Genomic DNA, 21,129 nt, shown 5'->3' on the forward strand with positions numbered 1-21,129 from the left:
AACGAAGAAGCAGCAGTCTGACTCACTCCAAAACACATGTTCTCTAGGAGCATTTAATATTGCAACTGGAGAGAGAGGACTGGTGTCAAACAATAGATGTACTTTTAATTCACCAACAGATCCCGGGTAAAAAATTACTCCTACTTTTCAAAATAACTCACAGATTTTTTTTTTCAGATTATATGAGACAAATGTTGGTGAGGATGTGGAGAAAAAGGAGCTCTCATGCACTGTTGATGGGAATGTAAATTAGCATAGCCACTCTGGAAAACAGTAAGGAAGCTCCTTAAAAAATTAAAAGTAGAACTCTCACATGATCCAGCAATTCCACTTTTAGGTATTTATCCAAAGAGAACAAAAACACTAATTCAAAAAGATGAAAAAGATGTATGCACCCCCTTGTTCATCACAGTAATATTTACAATAGCCAAGATATGGAAGCAACCCCAGTGTCCATCGATAGCTGGTTGGATAAAGAAGATGTGGTATACACACACACACACACACACACACACACACACACACACACACACACACACAATGGAATATTACTCAGCCATCAAAAAGAACAAAATCTTGTCATTTATGACAACATGGTTGGACCTTGAGGGTATTATGCTAAGTGAAATAAGTCAGTCAGAGAAAGACAAATACTGTATGATTTCACTTATATGTGGAATCCAAAAAGCAAATCAAACAAATAAGCACAGATTCATAACTGCAGGGAAAAACTTGATGGTTGCCAGAGGGGAGGGAGATAAGGGATGGATGAATAAGTAAAGGAGATTAAGATATATAATCTTCCAGTTATAAAATAAATGAGACATGGGGTTGGCCAGCATATGACACTTGAGAAAGTGCTCTACTAATTCAAGAAATAAATTCAATTCAAATATCCCTGGCACAAATATTAAATATTCTTTTCAGTATTTAAATATCCTCTTGCCCGTGGCAGGTGCAGGGGAAATAAAAGTGAATAAGACAGACTCACTTTCAAAGAGCTCAGAGAGCTCTAACACTATTATTGTTCTCATTTCCTATTTAATATAGTGTTAAAAGTTGTATTTATAAAGTACCACATTCAAATTTTTTAGAGTAGATTACTAATATTTCTCCAGCTTTCTAGATGCAAGTCTTGTCATAGTGTGAATGATGTCACACTGTTCAAGTTGTGTGGGTGGAAAATGTTTATTGCCACTTGATATACAGATTATGCCCAAACACTGAAAAAAATGTTTCCAAGGAATAACTGTATGTGTTAAGTGGCTGTGTCTTAAAACAAAAATGAATGAGCCATAGGAAATGGTCATATACTGTGTTTCTGAAGCCAGCCCGTTTTCCTAGCTTCAGGAGATTTTTTTTTTGTCTATAGGTGTCTTACAGTCTAATTAATTCCTCAAATTGGCAGGTAATTTGTACTTCTGTTGTACAACAAAGCTTTGTGGTAAAGATAATAATACTGAGATCTGGAGACTTACAGCCTTCTTACCTCTTAGAATAGATAATAGAAAGTAACTTGCTTTTTAGTGAGCAATTTTATAACTAAAATCCACAGTTCCCAAACCCAGAGTCTCTGAACTATATCACCTCTCACTTCGTCAGTAAACTAGAGGAGTTTTGAGCTGGAAGGAAATTCAGAGCTGAGCTAATGCCCTCATTTTACGAATAAAGAAAATCCTGCACAGAGAAGTGACTTTGAAGACACATTGTTATAGAGGGTGCTTATTGGGACATAAACACATTCTACCTGACATAAGGAGTTTGCCCTATTTTTGAAGGGTTGCTCTTGATGTGGTACTTCTTATATGTCTCTGCAAAGTTGATGAGTCTCATCTATCAAAGGGAGGGCCATTATTTAGGAAGTCTATTAGTTTTTTGGAAATATGGGTCCAAACGAATGGATAATTTAAGACATTTCTGCATGGACTGAATGAATACAGGGTTCCTAACACCTTTTGAGCATTATAGTTAATAATAATAGCTACCATTTACTGAGTGATTTTATATGTCCTGTAGTATATGTAGGGCCTTCACAACAATCCAGAAGGTATTATAAACCCCATTCTACAAATAAGAAAACAAGTAATGTGCCAACAGTCACAGCTTGTAAGTAAAATCAGTTTCCATCTGCCTCTAAATCTCAGATTCCTCCTTACATTCATGAACCCAAGTGCTAAAATGAGCAGGGGGAGAGTAGTCTTACTCTATTTTCGAAGAACAATAAAATGTTTGTATCATGAATTTCAGGTTGGAAGGGAGTTTAGATAAAACATCCTTAATTATGTCTCTACCAGCAATTATGTCTCTACCCTGGATCTTGGTTCCCTCTGCCTCACCACAGCCACTGAGTTAAAAAAAGATTCCTCTTCAGCTGACGAAGGACAAAAGATACCAGTGAACCCTCCAATCCTACTTCCATATCAGTCTTAAAGGAATAAGGAGTAAGCATTGAGTAGAGGTATCTCTCAGGCAAGTATTTGCCTTTAGTAATATTCTCTTACCCGCTGTTATTATGTGTTTCTTTGACAGTTGGAGCCTCACTTCTGAAAGTACCTATTAAAATTCACACACACAGCAGAGAGAGGCAGAGAGGATAGGCTGTTCCATTTTAGGTCCCTCTAGTGCTCCACCTGCTGCAGAAGAAAAGAGACAATGGGCCTTCCTACAACTCTGCTGGAAAAACAAAAGAACACACTGCATTGTTCAAGAAGTCAGGTAACTGTCTAAAACGAGACAGCAGAAGGAATGAGCCAATAGAATTGACGCGAGTGAATTTGTCCCAGTTACACAGTTGCATGGGAAGTTTTATAAGGCTTATATGGATCTCCCCCGTGTCTTCCAGTACCTTGTACTCATCCCTGAAAATCTTGTAAAGGAGAAATGGATAGGTTTCCATATGTAAAGGGGGTTTATTTGTGATAATAAGTATAATAGTGATAACCAAAATGTGCATAAGATTTGTATGCTTAAGCGGTTTCCTACACAATATGATGGAGTGGCATGCTTAAGTTTCTGGGCTCTGGAGCAGGATTACCCAGGCTGGAATCCCAGCTCCATCGCTTTCAGCTGTGTGACTATGTGTATATTCCTGAACCTCTTGGGACTGTCTCAATTTTTTCTGTAAAATTGCGATGATAAAAACACCTATTTCATGGAGTAATTGTGAGGATGAAATGAATAATACATATAAAACACTTTGGAAGGTTCATGCTACATGGTAAGTGCGCAGTAAATGTTGTTCTTACGGTTTTGTGTTTCATTTTGTTTTAAACAGTTCTTCAACAAAGCTAGTATATAATGGAGCAGGACTTGAACAGAGGGAAAACAGACATTTTGCACCGACTGTGTACTTTAAAAAAAAAAGTGCCCCTCTGCCATCTCCTACTTCCTGGTGTTTGTCTGGGTATAAATATGGAACCCAGTCTCCGTACCTGGGAGACCATCACCATGTTGGTGACTCCCCCATTAACTCCAGGGTTCAAGAGTTAAATCATCAACTGAGTTTTGATGGAGCCATTGGTCACAGTATGGTTGTAAAATTAGAAGGAATTACTTTTAGCATTATTCCTGCCATTTGATATTTGCAGTGTGTTTTATAATCTGCTGGTTACCCCCCACCCACCTGCTGGGACCTAGACAAACGGCAAGCCTTCCTTCCACTTAATATTTCTCCCAAATTAAAGGAGTAACTCAGAGTCAATGATGAAAACGGAACTCAAAAGAGTTTTTCATTTTTTTTCTTGAATCCATCTCTGTGATAGAAACTCCAACAGGTGGTTTGATCTTTGAAAGACTGATGGAAATGAGAGAATAATGATAATAATTATTGCAAATATTTAGAGGGCTTACCATGTAGTAGACACAATTCTAAGCTTTGTGTATGGACAGACAATAATCTTATGATGTAAATACTCTTCCTTCTATTTTACTGATGAGAAAACCAAGAAATGCAGAGAATATTTTGTCCCAAGTTTCACAGTTGCTGAGAGGTAGAGGACTCACCCTGTCAGTCTCACTTTGGAGCTCTGATCTCCACCACCACCATGCTATCAGTGGGATCCTGCCTGAGCTCAGGACCTAACGAACTCATTCATACCTTCCATGCACCCTCTCTTTTGTATGAGAAAACAATTAATGTAGTTTTGTATGAATACATGTACAAATATACAAAATACAGAGTAGGTTAGCAAGATAAGGTGGCTTTCTGAGAAGCTTCCATCCATTACCTTCATAAATTTACAACTGTGTCAGGTCTCCCTTATAAGGTCAGGAACCTGATTTTCCCAGCACTTTCTTAAAAAGGAAACCATTTCTGAGGAGTGAACTCAAATTAACTAAACTTTAAAGGACTAGAGGGCAAACCAAAATGTCAAACTATTAATCTATTCTAACATTAACAAACACTTATTGAATGCCTAGGTGCTGATAGTACAAAGCTATGGTGATTTTTTTTTATATTTATTTATTTTAGAGAGGGAAAGAAAGAGAGAGAGAACACAAACCATGGGAGGGGTAGAGGGAGAGACACTCAAGCATACACCCCGCTGAGCATGGACTCCAACACAGGGCTCGATCCCACAACCCTGAGATCATGATCTGAGCCGAAACCAAGAGTCGGACGTTTAACCTACTGAGCCACCCAGGTGCCCCAATGGTATGGTGATTCTAAGGGCTTCGTATAAAATTCCTGCCCTCATAAATCTCATATTCCAAATGGGAGAAACAGATAAATGTGATAAAAAATATGTAAATCTATAAATCAATCATCCAAAAACAGTTAATAGTAAGTGCTATGAAGGAAAAATGAAGCAGGGAAAAAATCAGAGGGTTAAGAGATGCTACTTTAAATTGAGTGGTCAGTGAAGGACTGTTTGAGGGAGTGATATTTGAACAGGTACCTGAATAAGTAAGAAAGCAAGCCAAGTGGACATGAGACCAGTGTTCAGACAGGAGAAAAGCCTTGCAGTGGAAATCTTCTTGACATGTTTGAGAAACAGATAGTAGACCAATATTACCGGAGTTCAAGGGTGAGGAAGAGAATGGTAGGGTGATTTGGGAGAGGCACTCAGGGACCAGATCACAAAGGGTCCTATAAGGTTTTAGGCCATGATAAGGATTTTGGATTTTATCTTAATGTGTTAGAAGCTGTTAGAGGGTTTACAACAGTAGAGTGATGTGCTCAGATTTATATATTTTTTTAAAGATTTTATTTATTTATTTGTCAGAGAGTGAGCACAAGCAGGGGCAGCAACAGGCAGAGGGAGAAGCAGGCTCCCCGCTGTGCAAGGAGCCCAATGTGAGACTCAATCCCAGGACACTGGGATCATGACCTGAGCTGAAGGCAGACGCTTAAACAACTGAACCACCCAGGTGTCCCTCAGATTTGTATTTTAAAAAGACCACTCCAGCTACAACATGGAGAATTGACTAATGAGGGCCCAGTGCCAATGGGGAAGCAGGATCAGTATATACTGCAAGGTCAGGTAAGAGATGATGGTACCTTGGAGCAGAGCAGAAATTGGCAAAAGAGGTAAGAAATAGTGGGATTTAGAATGTATTTTGAAGGACATACTCAAAGTTTGAGTCCTGACCAATAGATGAATATAGAATCCATATTTGGGTAGGAGAAGGCAATCAAGATTTTGTTCTTGGATGCGATGAGTTTAGTGTGCCTATTGAACATCAGAAGGCAAATTTTGAGTAGGCAGTTGGATAAATAGTTGGTGGTCTATAATCAATAGGGGAGAGGTTGGAACTGAAGTTATCAGCATGTAGGCAGTTTTTAAAGCCACAGATTGAATTCAGTTCCTCAGGATGGTGACTACAGATAGAAAAAAGAAGGTACTCCAAGACTGAGGCCTGAGGCAACTCCCATTTAGAAGCAGGAATAAGAAGCATCTAGCAAAGGAGATAAAGGAAGAGCAGTCAATGAGATAGGAGAAAAACCAGCAGCACATGTTCCTGAAACCAAATTAAGAAAATGTTTCAAGATGGTGGGAGTGTTATTTGAACAGACTTCTGAGGAGTAGAGTTCATTCTCTAAGTCTAAAGACTAAGATTTGGCTGTTGGATTAAACAACATGGAGGATATTCGTGACTTTAGCAAGAGAGAATTCAGTGGAGTGGTGAGAAAGATAGCTTAGCTGGGGTAGAGGTAAGCAGTAAGGTGAGGAAATAAGTGAGGTAAGAATGAAGCTAGTAGACAATGCCAACCAATCCACTTAGTTAAGTTTTACTGGCCTGGAAATCTCTTCTTTGAGCCATTTTGTGCTGATCTTGAGGTTTAACTTCCAAGGGCAATTTTGTTTCTCCTATTTCCAGGTTCCTTGAGGGCACTGTGATGTATCCTTTAGAAACCAACTACTTTAAAATTTCCTTTAGCCTTGTTAGTCTAAAAGATGTAAAATGTCAAATAAAAATGTGTAAGAATAAAGAATCACTGTTGCTGAAGAAAGATCAGGAAAAAGAAGAAGCAGAACTATGAATTATCTGAAAGAACCATAATTTAATTCTCCTGGGTTAAAAAATTTCATGATGAGAAATGCTCCTCTGAATTATGTAAATTCATATGAAGCCTAGTAGTACCCCATATTCAGTATGTATTCACTGATATTGGTAGTAATTACTGACCATGATGATGATAGTGATTGTAATTCTTTGAAAGTAATTAATTCTGTTAGAGCAAATAAAGATGAAATATGTTAATATGAACATGCAAGAATTTATCCAATAAATTATTAATTTTCTCTACAAATCTTAGAAAAAAGCAAATAGACCCTACTGAGCAAATAGACTGCTAAATCTTACAAGGAAAAGTGCCAGACTCTACTGATAAATGAATTGCCTAGAGATATGTTTTCTGTGTCTCCCTTTCTGAGACCAGTGACCACAATTGGTTGGTCTTAAAATCACATTTGGTCTAGTTAGCTTTGAAGTGTCTTGCCAGTGGTCACAATGGATTTGAAGGTTTTGAATTATTGTTAAAGGTCTAATTTATCATCATATAATTGTTAAATAATGTATAATATCTTTGAAGAATTTATGAAGTAGGTTAATTATTGTTCATAAATTGAAACTGGTAACTCAAGGGCTTAGGAATGCTTACAACAGTAGATAATATGTAGTGGCTATCTCAGAGACTATGGTATAGATCACCAAATTCTATTTTATTTTCCCTCTTCCTGGGTGTCCAGAAAACTACACTTTCCAATCCACTTAAGGATAAGTGGGTTTGTGTGCCTAATGAGGGTCTATGAAATGTGTACAGAAGTGATGTGAGTCACTGCTGAGGAAGTGAAATGCCCTGTGTGGTCTTCTATCTTCCATTCTTTTGCTTTAGCAAATGCCAAAGTCATGAGCCAAGATGGTGGAAACTATATCAGCCTGGGTCCCTAGGTGATTCCATGGAGCAGAGCTTTCCACTAACCTGCTCAAAATAGGTAGCATAAAATAAGAAATAATATGTAAGGAATTTAAAGTTAATTTATTATTGCAACATCACTTAGCCCAAACTGACTAAGAGTACCCACAACAAAGTGACATTGCATAACCCAACTCTATTAAGGTAGAGAGGAAAGGAGATTTAAAAACCTAGACAGGGAGAGGGACCTAGGACCTCTCCCACATGAGAATTTAAATTAAGGCCTCTATACAAAGATGGGACAACATAAAAGTGATCAACCCTTCAATCAGTAATCAAAGAAAAATAAGTCTCCCACAGAAAGAGATGTTGAGGATACATGCTCATCACAGCCTTGGCTCTAGGAGGAGCAGACAACAAAAAGAAAATAGTACCCTCTGGAGATTCCCAGCCACCTCAGGCTGCTCTATATAAGTTTGGGGATGGAATTTTTACTACCTGTATAGCCACATAAAGTTTCCCAGCTGAAAATTCAGTGAAAGTGTTCCTGAGTTGGTATTACTTCGGACACCTGGCAAAAGCAAAAGTGAAACTTTTCTGAAGGAACCAAAGCAAAGGTCTTAAAGAATTTTGTCAGGCAAAGTGAAAAACACAACTGCATAAGGAAAAAAGCTTCCATTGATGAAATCTCTTGACTCATCAATGGAAGCTTTTTACATTTTTTAATTATCAAGAAAAATTACAATAGAATAATCTATCTCAAACAATAGAATGAATACTTGTAAGTAGACGTGGAATATTTTTAAAAATTGCCCATATTCTAATCTAGACTATAAATGATACTCAATATATTTTTAAAATCCATATTATATAAAATACAGTTCTAAACACAACACAATTTTTAAAAATCAATAGCAAGAGAAAACTTTAAAACATACATTTAGAAATTTTCCAAGTGCCAATTTAGTCACATCTCATAAATTTTGGTTGGTAGTAATTTCATTGTTTTTTTAATTTTTTTATTTTTTAAAATCTCATTTTATTTCAATTTTAATTAACATATAGTGTATCATTAGTTTCAGATTCTTTGTTTTTTTTAATTTCTACTCTATTTTTTTACCTGCCCTATCAACCAAAACTTAGGAGATGCAGCTAATATGGCATTTGAAAAGAAATTTATAATCTAAATTCTCATTAGAAATGAAGGAAGGATAAAGTAAGTATCCAACTTAGTATGTTAGAATAATAGCAGAATAAATTAAATGAAATTTGAGGAAGCAAAATAAAACCAAGGAAATTCAAAGAGAAGAAATAATAAAGATAACAGCAAAGCTCATTGTAATAATAAAAACAAGATCTCAAGAGAATGAGAAGACAAGCATCACAGACCGGGAGCAAATATTTGCAAAAGACATGGCTGATAAATGGCCAACAGACACATGAAAAAATGTTCCACATCACTTGGCATACAAAGGGACATACAAATCAAAACCACAATGAGATACCACCTCACACCAGTCAGAATGGCTAAAATTAACAAGTCAGGAAACCACAAATGTTGGCAAGGATGCAAAGAAAGGGGAGCCCACTTACACTGTTGATAGGAATGTGAGCTGGTACAGTCACTCTGGAAAACAGTATGGGGGTTCCTCAAGAAGTTAAAAATAGAGCTACCCTACAGCCCAGCAATTGCACTGCTAGGTACTTACCCCAAAGATACAAATGTAGTGATCCGAAGGGGCACCTGCACCCAAATGTTTATAGCAGCAATGTCCACAATAGCCAAACTGTGGAAAGAGCCGAGATGTCCATCCACAGATGAATGGATAAAGAAGATGTAGTATATATATATATACAATGGAATACTGTTCAGCCATCAGAAAGGATGAATATTTACCATTTACATTAATGTGGATGGGACTGGAGGGTAATATGCTGAGTGAAATAAGTCAATCAGAGAAAGACAGTTATCATATGGTTTCACTCATATGTGGAATATAAGAAACAGCACAGAGGATCATAGGGGAAGGGAGGGAAAATTGAATGGGAAGTCATCAGAGAGGTAGAAAAATCATGAGAGACTCTTAACTATGGGAAACAAACTGAGGGTTCCTGGAGGGGAGGTCGGTAGGGGGATGGGATAATTGGGTGATGGACATTAAGGAGGGCACATGATATGATGAGCACTGTGTGTTATATGCAACTGATGAATTATTGAACTCTACATCTGAAACTAATGATGTACTATATGTTGGCTAATTGGATTTAAATTAAACAAAAGACATAGTTGGTAAAAGACTGTTATCCAAAAGATATAAAATGTTTTTAAAAGTCAACAATAAGAAAACAAACAAACTGAATAAAAACTGGTCAATAGACTTGAACAGACACCTCATCAAAGAAGATATACAGATGGCAAATAAATATGTGAAAAGATGTTTCTCATCATACATCATCAGGGAAATGCAAACTATAATGACAACATACTACTGTACTCCTACAGAAAGGTAAGTATCCAGAATGCTGACAACACTAAATGCTGACAAGGGGATGTGGAGCAACAGGAACTCTCAGTTATTATTGGTGGGAATGCAAAATGATACAGTCACTGTGGAAGACAGTTTAGCAGTTTCTTACAAAACTAGACATATTTTTACCACACAATTCAGCAGTTGCACCCTGGGTATTTACTGAAATGGATTGAAAACTCATATCCACACAAAAACCTGCACATGGATGTTTAAAGTAGACTTATTCATGATTGTCAAAACCTGGAAACAATCAAGATGTCCTTCAGTGAGTGAATGGGTAAATATTCTGTGGGACATCCAGACAATGGAATACTATTCATTGCTAAAAAGAAATAGCCACAAAGAACATGGAGGAAACTTATATGCGCATTACTATGTGAAAGAAGTCAAACGGAAAGAGGCTACATACTGTATGATTCTAACTATATGACATTCTGAAAAGGGCAAAAACATAGAGAAATAAAAAGCTTAGTAGTTGCTGGGGCTTGAGGTGGAAGGGAGGAATGAATTGGCAGAATAGAAATTTTAGGGCAAGGAAATTATTTTGTATGATACTTTAATAGTTAATGCATGTCATAACATTTTTGTCAAAGCCAATAAAATGTTTAAGACCAAGAGTTAAACTGTGAACTTTAGGTTATAATGTTCTGTCACTATAGGTCCAACAATTGTAACAAATGTAAATGTGGTGTGGGATGTTGATAGTGGGTGCAGGTTATGATTTTATAAGGACAGGAACTCTGTATTCCCTTACGCAATTTTTCTGTGAACCTAAAACTGCTATAAAAAAATGAAGTCCACTTAAAAGGGAAAAAGAAGTATCAACAGAGTTGAAAATTAGTTCTTTGAAAAAAGTAATAAAATTAAATCATTGGCAAAGCTGAATAAAAGAGAAAGAACAAATGAATAATGTAGGAATAAAAAATATAATTGGAGATATAGCAGTGATTAGAGGTTAAATTAAATTTGAAGTAAAAAGATAAAAACAGAGATAAAGATACATGAAAATTATTTTTTATTTTTTATGTTAAAAAATGTAAAGGTTGGGTTAACCTCTCAAATATCTGGGAATTAATCTTCTAAGTAGCCATGAGAAAAGCAGAAACACAGAAATTTAAAAAATACTTCCAACTAAAGGAAAATGAAAACACAAAAATGACAAAATTTGTGGAATGTAGCTAAAGCAGTGCTTAGAGGGAAATTTATAGCTTATATTAGAAAATAAAATCTGTGATCTAAATTTTCACCTTAAGAAACTAGAAAAAAAGAACTTAATTAAATCCAAAGTAAAAAGAGAAAGGGAAATAATAACCATAAGAATAGAAATAAATGAAATAGAAACAAACAATAGAGACTATCAACAAAAGTAAAAGTTGAGTCTCTGGCAAGAGTAATAAAATTGATAAACTGTAAGTACTACTAATCAAGAAAAAGAGTAAATAAAAAGAAGACATAAATTCAGACACTAAATACATGCAAAGAGCAATAAAGGAATGCTAAGAACAATTTTATGTCAATAAATGAGACAACTCATCATTAAAAAATTAATTCAAGATAAGTCGTAAATCTAAACATAAAAGCCAAAATCATAAATTTGGTAGAACACATAGGAAAATAGATTGACAACCTTGGGGTAGACACAAAGATTTCTTAGAGAGGACCAAAAAGCACTAACTCTAAAAATTTGATAAATTATACATCACTAGGATTAAAAACCTCCATACATCAAAAGACACAATTAAGGAAATAAAAAGACAAAATAGGGAGAATATATTTGTCATTTATATTTCTGAAAAAGAACTTGTATCCAGAAAATATAAAGAATTAACAATCAATAGAAAAAAAGACAACTATATTAAAAGTAGGCCAAAACTTTAACAGACACTCCATAAAATAAGATGTATGAATGACAAATATGTACATGAAAAGGTGCTTCAAATCATTAACACTAGAGAGATACATGTTAAAACCACAACAACATATTACTACCTACCCCCCTTGAATGGCTGAATTGAAAAATTTGGACAATACCAAATATTGGCAAAAAAGGAGATATAGAACTACTCTACAATCCTGCAATTGCACAACTAGGTATTTACCCAAAGGGCACAAAACACTAATTTGAAGGAAACATGCACCCCAATGTTAATAGCAGCATTACCAACAATAGCCAAATTATGGAAAGAACCCAAATGTCCATAAACTGTTGAGTGGATAAAGATACACATACACACACACACACACACAATGGAATATTACTCAGCCATAAAAATGAAAACTTGCCATTTGCAATGACATGGATGGAGCTAGAGAGTATTACGCTAAGCAAAATAAGTCAGTCAGAGAATGACAAACACCATGATTTCACCCCTATGTGGAATTTAAGAAACAAAACAAATGAACATGGGGTGGGGGAGAAAGAGAGGGAAACCAAGAAACAGACTCTTAACTATAGAGAACAAACTGATGGTTATTTGAGGGGAAGGTGGGCAGGGGAATAGGTCAAACAGGTGATAGGTATTAAGGAGGGTACTTGTGATGAGCACCAGGTATTGTACATAAGTGATGAGTCACTAAATTCTACACCTGAAACTAATATTGCTCTGTATGTTCACTAACTGAATTTAAATAAAAACTTGAGGGGAAAAAAAGAAAAAAAGAAACAATTACACCAGAAATACTAAAACTATTTTGGAAAATGGTATGGCAGTTTCTTACCAAGTTTATTCACCTATTCTATAACCCAGCAATTCTATTCTACTCTCAGATATTTACCCAAGAAAAGTGAAAGCATATGTCCATAAAGAGACTTGCTCTCGAATGTTCAGAGCAGCTACATTTGTAATAGTCAAGGTGGAAACAACAGAAATGTTCATTACTGGGAAAATGGACAGACAGACTGGAATACTCATAAAAGGGAATATTACTCAGCAGTAAAAAGTAAACTATTGATGCATGCAGCAACATGGAGGAATCTCAAAAAAATGTTTGAAAGAATTTGTACTCAAAAAGTACATACTATATTGATTCCATTTATGCAAAATTTGAGAACAAACAAGACAAATCCTGATAGAAATCAGAACAGAAAATGTTTCTTGGAGGTAGAGGGCAAGGTTCCCTGGAAAGAGGCATGAAACAACTTTCTGCAGTCATAAACATATTCTATATCTTTATGAGTGTTCTTCCAACTGTCTGTGCATTTACTACACATAAATTATACCTTACTGAAAAAATTTTACAAATTAAAAAACAGGCAAAAATGACAAATTCTTAGGAAAAAGTAAATGATCACAATTGACCCAACAGTTACTAAAAGCTTGAATGGCTTTAAAATAATGGAGAAAATGAATCAGCAGTTCTAAATCTTCTCAAAAATAAATTACCAGTCTCTTTCAGAAAAGAGAAAAACTGGACTGAGATCAGTGGCATTGTGACGAGACAAGATTCAACAGGACAATAAGAAAAAGCTTAACTTCGAACTTATATGTAAAATCCCTAAATAAAATATTGTTAAACCAAGTCTACAATTTTTAAAAAGTTACTATTTCATAACCAATTAAATGCAATGTAAGCTAAATATAGGAAAATCTCTTATTGTAATACACTATATTAACTGGTTGAAGAAAAATCCATGTGGTAATTTCAATAGATGCCAATAAGAAGCATAATGAAGGAACAAATGAAAAGATGCTCAATTTTACAAAATAAACAAATGAAAACCTCAGGAAAATATGAGTGAAAAACACAAAAAAATCAGGTACCATTTTACAAACATTGATTGGCCAAAAAGTACAAATACCAAGGGCTGGCTAGAACGTGACACAGAGAAAAGGTATGCTTGAGTATAAATGGATACACTCATTTTGGAAAACAATTTGACATGACCCACCAAAATGGGCTCATCTTCTGACCTAGCAATGAAAAAAATTCCATTCCTAAGTATATACCAAGAAATGAAAGAATATGTCATTAGAAGTGGGTGTGTGTATTGAGGTGGTTAGGAAGAGAGGAAGGAGTTATTTCAGCCAAAGGGGAAAGAAGTGACCCCTAGAGACAGATATTGGCAGTGTCTACCCATGCTCTGTCATTGGAAGAGGAAGTTTTAACTACAGGGTTTGGGAATAAATCTGGTCTCTGGTTTGAAGATAAATATAAGTGATCAAAGCAATTAGCAAGATTATCGCTTGGATAGATAGCTCAAGCTGGTTTTTCCTGGTTCTTTTAAACATTCCATTAATATAAATTTTCTGACTGTGTTCATTAAGCAATCTCCTGTTTCCCAAGTGTATCTGCCTATAGGAAGAGAATGTACCAGTAATCTGGTGTTGACTATTTCTGAGTAATCCAAAAACTGTCCTTTGATTATGATTTGACTTCTCATCTACTTTGACTATGGGAAGAGAAATTGATGTCAGCCTGAATGATCTGGTTATATTTTTCACGGCATTAATAAACTAGGCATTCTGATTTGTATGACTCTTCCATGCCCTTGAATTAGTGTGAGTTCCTCCCTCTGAGGCTGATCATCCTAAGGCTGATTCACAAACATGATTTCCACTTCTTAACAAAGTCCAGATCCAGCTGTTCTCCTATGTTAGTTGACATCACCGTCTCATCCATTTTCCAACACTTTCTGTTGATTCCTGCCCTGGTTATATCAGTGTTCAACTAGAAATGAAAAATTAAAGGTTACACGTCAAAAGTCTAATATATAAAGTCTCCCTAAAACTTCACAAATTTTGAAAAGTCAACCAGTTCTATAAGAATATTCAAAAATTAATATGAAAAATTGCTGAACACAAACATGAGCACCTGTACACATAAACACTTGTATTTTGAAGTCTGTCTTATAGGAAAGATATGATTTTTTTTCTTTTGAGAAAGTTTGAAACCTAACGAAATAGGCATGCCATGACTGAGCACTGACCAGCGAGTGAGCTAGTTACACACAGATTACCTAGTGATGATTTTGTTGTAAGACCGTAAGTGGCAACGTAAATAGCCATGTGAAACCCGCTGAGCCTGTTAGGACTGGAATATAAGCATGTTTCTCAACAACCACACCTTATATCCACTTCGGTTGACCTTTTTTTTTTTTTAAATCTGACTTTTTTACCTGTCAGTGAATAATACTCAGTGCTGCCTCTGGTCTATTAATTCTGCTTGGCTCCCTTTGAAATTTTGGACAACATGCTTTCAGGTGATTGCAATGTGAGTCGAGTAGAAAAAGAAGTTGTTGACAGTCCCAGTGAGGTCCTAAGCCTTGGCAGTGGGGTTCATGCAAGCCTGGTGCTGTCACCACATCAATCAGCCCTCGAGCACACTGTTATTATCACAACCAGTCATTCCCCACTGCAATCACAACAGGAGAGAGGAAAGCCTTCTCTTCACAACTGATGGCAAGCAGCTTGATCCCTGTAACCTTGAGAAGTACCAGAATGTCACAGGTAGGAGTTTCCCTGTGGCACTTCTGCATATCCTTCCCTCCTACTGCACTTTCCCCTCCTGCTCCCTAATCTTCACTCTTCTGAGACTAGAAGACAGTCATGAATGAGACTGAGCACAAGGATTTGGCTACGAGCCAAAAAGACAAACTAAAAGTACCATAGAGGTGAAGAAGAAGCATAATTTTAGACTGCTGCAAGAGAGAATGCAAAATCTGGACGCAGAGGCTTCAGTCTCTGGGAGCACCTGACCATGTTGTTAGTGAACTGATCACTAGCTTCAACCAGTGATCCCTAGCAGAGCCCATTTCTCGGCAAAATACTGAAGGAAGTAACGTTGTTCATCTTTGTTTGCTACTTCCATTTCCTGCCCTTTTTCCCTGCCCTCTCGAAGGACTTTTCCACCTAAGTCTACCTGAATCTATCCTTCCTGGTGATCAGACTGGCCCTTGATTCATGGTTGATGTTGGAAAAAATTATCCATATTATAATTCACACACATGTTTAAGGGACTGCTGTACTTTACTATGATCCTTTTTCTAGAGGATTTTGATATGTATGAGGGATTGTAGGTCAATTTAGGGAAATCAGATTTCTTTCTTTTTTTAAAGATTTTATTTATTTATTTCTCAGAGAATGAACAAGCAGAGGAAGCAGCAGGCAGAGGGAGGGAGCAGGGAGCCTGATGCGGGGCTCCATCCCAGGACCTTGGGATCATGACCTGAGCCAAAGGCAGACGCTTAACCGACTGAGCCACCCAGGCATCCCATGGGAAGTCTGGTTTCATTAGTGGATGCTTGCTCCTTTCAATCTGGACTCAACTGCTGTTTAGTCAGTGTGGAACTACATGACATTTTCTTACGTGATGGTGAGAACAGCATGTGAACTAAGCTTATTTGAGGCTAATACAATCACAGCCATGGTTGCTATCTGTCAGGTGCCTACCTTTTCCACTTACCGGATGCTTTACACAAGTTATCTCATTCAGTCATTACAGAAACAATAGGGAATGAATACTATTATGTCTGTTATATGGATAAGGAAATGGACATAAGTTAGTGAAGGGCAGAATTGGACTTTGAAAGCCCTTGACTTTTCCACTACACAATATCCCAGGAAACAAAAACATCAGTTAAATTCTAAAGCTAAAACATTGAAACTGGATCTCCAATGTAGCAATAGAATACACTTATGGCCCTGAAAGAGGTGACAGAACATACCCACCTGCTGTACCGCCTATCTCAAAAGAACACTGCGTGCTTAAACAGCTTCTCCAAAAGCATGGGCTTTCTTCTAAGGAGACCAACTATACAAGTAAATCTCCATTTTTTTCTTTTTTGAATTATATTCCTACCTGGGCCACAAAGAAAACTTCCACGCATTCTGAAAGGAAGAAATAATACCCAAAACAGTCTCTTCCTAAAATGCAATCAAACTAAAATTAATAACAAGATAAAAAACTGAAAAGGAACTTCCACCTAGAAATTAAGACACATGTTAGGGGGGCGGAGCAAGATGGCGGAGGAGTAGGAGACCTAGATTTCGTCTGGTCTCAGGAATTCAGCTGAATAGGGATCAAACCATTCTGAACACCTACGAACTCAACAGGAGATCGAACAGGAGAGTAGCAACAACTCTCTGAACAGAGAAGCGACCACTTACTGGAAGGTAGGGCGTGCGGAGAAGTGAATCCGAGGCGATATTCGGGAGGATAGACGGCGGGGGAGGGGCCTCCGCCGGCCGCTTCTGGCAAGTGATAGAGCCGCGGAGCACAAAATCGGACCTTTTAGAAGTTGGCTCGGCGGAGGGACGTCGCTGCAGTGGCTAAGCGGGGGGTGGAATCCTCCCGGGACAGTGTGGTCTCAGGACCCTTGGGGTCACAGAGAGACCGGGGGTGCCTGAGTGCGCCAGAGCTCCCAGGTATCAGAGCAGGGAAGCCGGCTGCAGATACGGAGCGGAGTCGCGGGCTCTCAGCTCGGGGTTGCCATAAACTGTGATCTGCGGCCCAGTCGGGGCACGGCTCCCCCAGCAGGGACCCAACAAGCAGCAGAGCCGGGGAGACTCCCCTTGCTTCCCGGGGAGGAGCGGTGCGGGAACGCACTGCAGGGATCTGCTGGGTTTGGAGACTCTGTGCGGGATCGGGTGCCAGAGATAGCAACGCTCGGTCACAGGCCGGGTGAGCACGGAGTGCGGCCGGAGACCGGGGACACGGAAGTGACTGCTTTTCTCTGGGGGCACACTGAGGAGCGGGGCCCCGAGTTCTCAGCTCCTCCGAGTGGAGATTGGGAGGCCACCATTTCTGCCCTGGTCCTCCAAAGCTGTACCGAGAGCTTGCAGGGAACAAAAGCTCCTGAGAGCAAACCGGAGCAGCTTCCTTAGCCGGGACCGACAAGGGCGGGGCAATTCCGCCTCCGGCAAAGACATTTGGAAACCACGGCAACAGGCCCCTCCCCCAGAAGATCAACACAAACAGCCAGCAAGCCAAGACCAAGTTGATCGATCAAGGAGAATAGGAGAACTCCAGCGCTAGGGGAATACTGCACATAGATTCATGGCTTTTTTTTTTTTTTTTTTTTTTACCATGATTCATTATTTCATCAAAGTTAATTTTTGTTGACTGTTTTTTTTTTTATTTTTCTTTTTCCCTTTTTCAACCAACATCTTATAAATCCCTTTTTTAAAAAAAAAAACATTTTTTATTTTTCATTTTTAGAGTCATATTTTATCCCTTCATAGTAGTTACCCTTATTTTTGGTATATATATATAAGTTGTTCTCTCTTTAAAATTTTGAGGTACAGTTTCTTCTAACAGATCAAAATATACCCTAAATCACTAGTGTATGGCTTTGTTCTAGTCTCCTGCCTGATCACATTCTCTCCCTTTTTCATTTTTTTTTTTCTTAAATCTTCTTTCTTTTTTCAAACAATTTATCTTACCAAGTCCTTTTATAAAATCTTTTATAATTTTCATCTTTACAGTCATCTTCCATCCCTTCATTGTATCAACCCTTATTTTGTACATATATGTCTTTCTTCCTTTAAAATTTTAGGAGGCACTTTTTTCTAACAGACCAAAATACGCCCAAAATCTAGTGTGTGGCACTGATCTATGCACTAGCCTGATCATATTTGATCATATTCTGCCTTTTTTATATTGTTTTGTTTTTGTTTTTATCTTTTTTTTTTCTTTTTCTCTTTCTTTTTTCTTTCTTTCCCTTTCTTTTCCCCTGGTTTCAGGTCTTTTCTGATTTGTATACAGTATATTTGCTGGGGACGTTGTAAACCTGTTAGCATTTTGTTCTCTCATTCATCTATTCTCCTCTGGACAAAATGACAAGATGAAAGAAATCACCTCAGCAAAAAGAACAAGAGGTAGTACCGTCAGCCAGGGACCTACTCAATACGGACATTAGTACGATGTCGGACCTAGAGTTCAGAATCATGACTTTAAAGATACTAACTGGGCTTGAAAAAAGCGTGGAAGTTATTAGAGAAACCCTTTCTGGAGATATAAAAGAACTAAAATCTAACCAAATCGAAATCAAAAAGGCTATTGATGAGGTGCAATCAAAAATGGGGGCACTAAATGCTAGGATAAATGAGGCAGAAGAGAGAATCAGCAATATAGAAGACCAAATGATGGAAAATAAAGAGGCTGAGAAAAAGAGAGAAACAACTACAGGATCACGAGGGCAGAATTCGAGAGATAAGTGATACGATAAGACGAAACAACATTAGAATAATTGGGATCCCAGAAGAAGAAAGAGAGAGGGGGGCAGAAGGTATATTGGAGCAAATTATAGCAGAGAACTTCCCTAATGTGAGGAAGGAAACAGGCATTAAAATCCAGGAGGCACAGAGAACCCCTCTCAAAATCAATAATAATAGGTCAACACCCCGACATCTAATAGTAAAACTTACGAGTCTCAGAGACAAAGAGAAAATCCTGAAAGCAGCTCGGGAGAAGAGATATGTAACCTACAATGGTAGAAACATTAGATTGGCAACAGACCTATCCAAGAGACCTGGCAGGCCAGAAAGGACTGGCAAGATATCTTCAGAGCACTAAACGAGAAAAATATGCAGCCAAGAATACTATATCCAGCTAGGCTGTCATTGAAAATAGAAGGAGAGATAAAAAGCTTCCAGAACAAACAAAAACTAAAGGAATTTGCAAACACGAAACCAGCCCTCCACGAAATATTGAGAGGGGTCCTCTAAGCAAAGAGAGAACCTAAAAGCAGCAAAGAGCAGAAACGAACACAGACAACAGACAGTTAACAGTCACCTTACAGGTAATACAATGGCACTAAATTCATACCTTTCAATAGTTACCCTGAATGTAAATGGGCTCAATGCCCCAATCAAAAGACACAGGCTATCAGATTGGATTAAAAAACAAGACCCATCGATATGCTGTCTGCAAGAGACTCATTTTAGACCCAAAGACACCCCCAGATTGAAAGTGAGGGGGTGGAAAACCATTTACCATGCTAATGGACACCAAAAGAAAGCTGGGGTGGCAATCCTTATATCAGACAAACTAGATTTTAAAACAAAGACTGTAATAAGAGATGAGGAAGGACACTATATCCTACTTAAAGGGTCTATCCAACAAGAAGATCTAACAATTGTAAATATCTATGCCCCAAACATGGGAGCAGCCAATTATATAAGGCAATTAATAACAAAAGCAAAGAAACACATTGACAACAATACAATAATAGTGGAGGACTTTAACACCCCCCTGACTGAAATGGACAGATCATCTAAGCAAAAGGTCAACAAGGAAATAAAGACTTTAAATGACACACTGGACCAAATGGACTTCACAGACATATTCAGAACATTCCATCCCAAAGCAACGGAATACACATTCTTCTCTAGTGCCCATGGAACATTCTCCAGAATTGATCACATCCTAGGTCACAAATCAGGTCTCAATCGGTACCAAAAGATTGGGATCATTCCCTGCATATTTTCAGACCACAATGCATTGAAACTAGAACTCAACCACAAGAGGAAAGTCAGAAAGAACTCAAAGACATGGAGGCTAAAGAGCATCCTACTAAAGAATGAATGGGTCAACCAAGAAATTAAAGAAGAATTTAAAAAATTCCTGGAAACCAATGAAAATGAAAACACAACTGTCCAAAATCTTTGGGATACAGCAAAGGCAGTCCTGAGAGGAAAGTATATAGCAATACAAGCCTTTCTCAAGAAACAAGAAAGGCCTCAAATACACAACCTAACCCTACACCTAAAGGAGCTGGAGAAAGAACAGCAAATAAAGCCTAAACCCAGCAGGAGAAGAGAAATCATAAAGATCAGAGCAGAAATCAATGAACTAGAAACCAAAAGAACAGTAGAACAGATCAACGAAACTAGGAGCTGGTTCTTTGAAAGAATTAACAAGATGGATAAACCCCTGGCCAGACTGATCAAAAAGAAAAGAGAAATGACCCAAATCAACAAAATCATGAATGAAAGAGGAGAGATCACAACCAACACCAAAGAAATACAAACAATTATAAGAACATATTATGAGCAACTCTATGCCAGCAAATTAGATAACCTGGAAGAAATGGGTGCATTCCTAGAGATGTATCAACTACCAAAATTGAACCAGGAAGAAATAGAAAACCTGGACAGACCTATAACCACTAAGGAAATTGAAACAGTCATCAAAAATCTCCCAAGAAACAAAAGCCCAGGGCCAGATGGCTTCCCAGGGGAATTCTATCAGACATTTCAAGAAGAATTAATACCTATTCTCCTGAAACTGTTCCAAAAA

The sequence above is a fragment of the Zalophus californianus genome, chromosome 1, assembly GCF_009762305.2.
Source record: "Zalophus californianus isolate mZalCal1 chromosome 1, mZalCal1.pri.v2, whole genome shotgun sequence".
In the NCBI taxonomy this organism is placed as follows: domain Eukaryota; kingdom Metazoa; phylum Chordata; class Mammalia; order Carnivora; family Otariidae; genus Zalophus; species Zalophus californianus.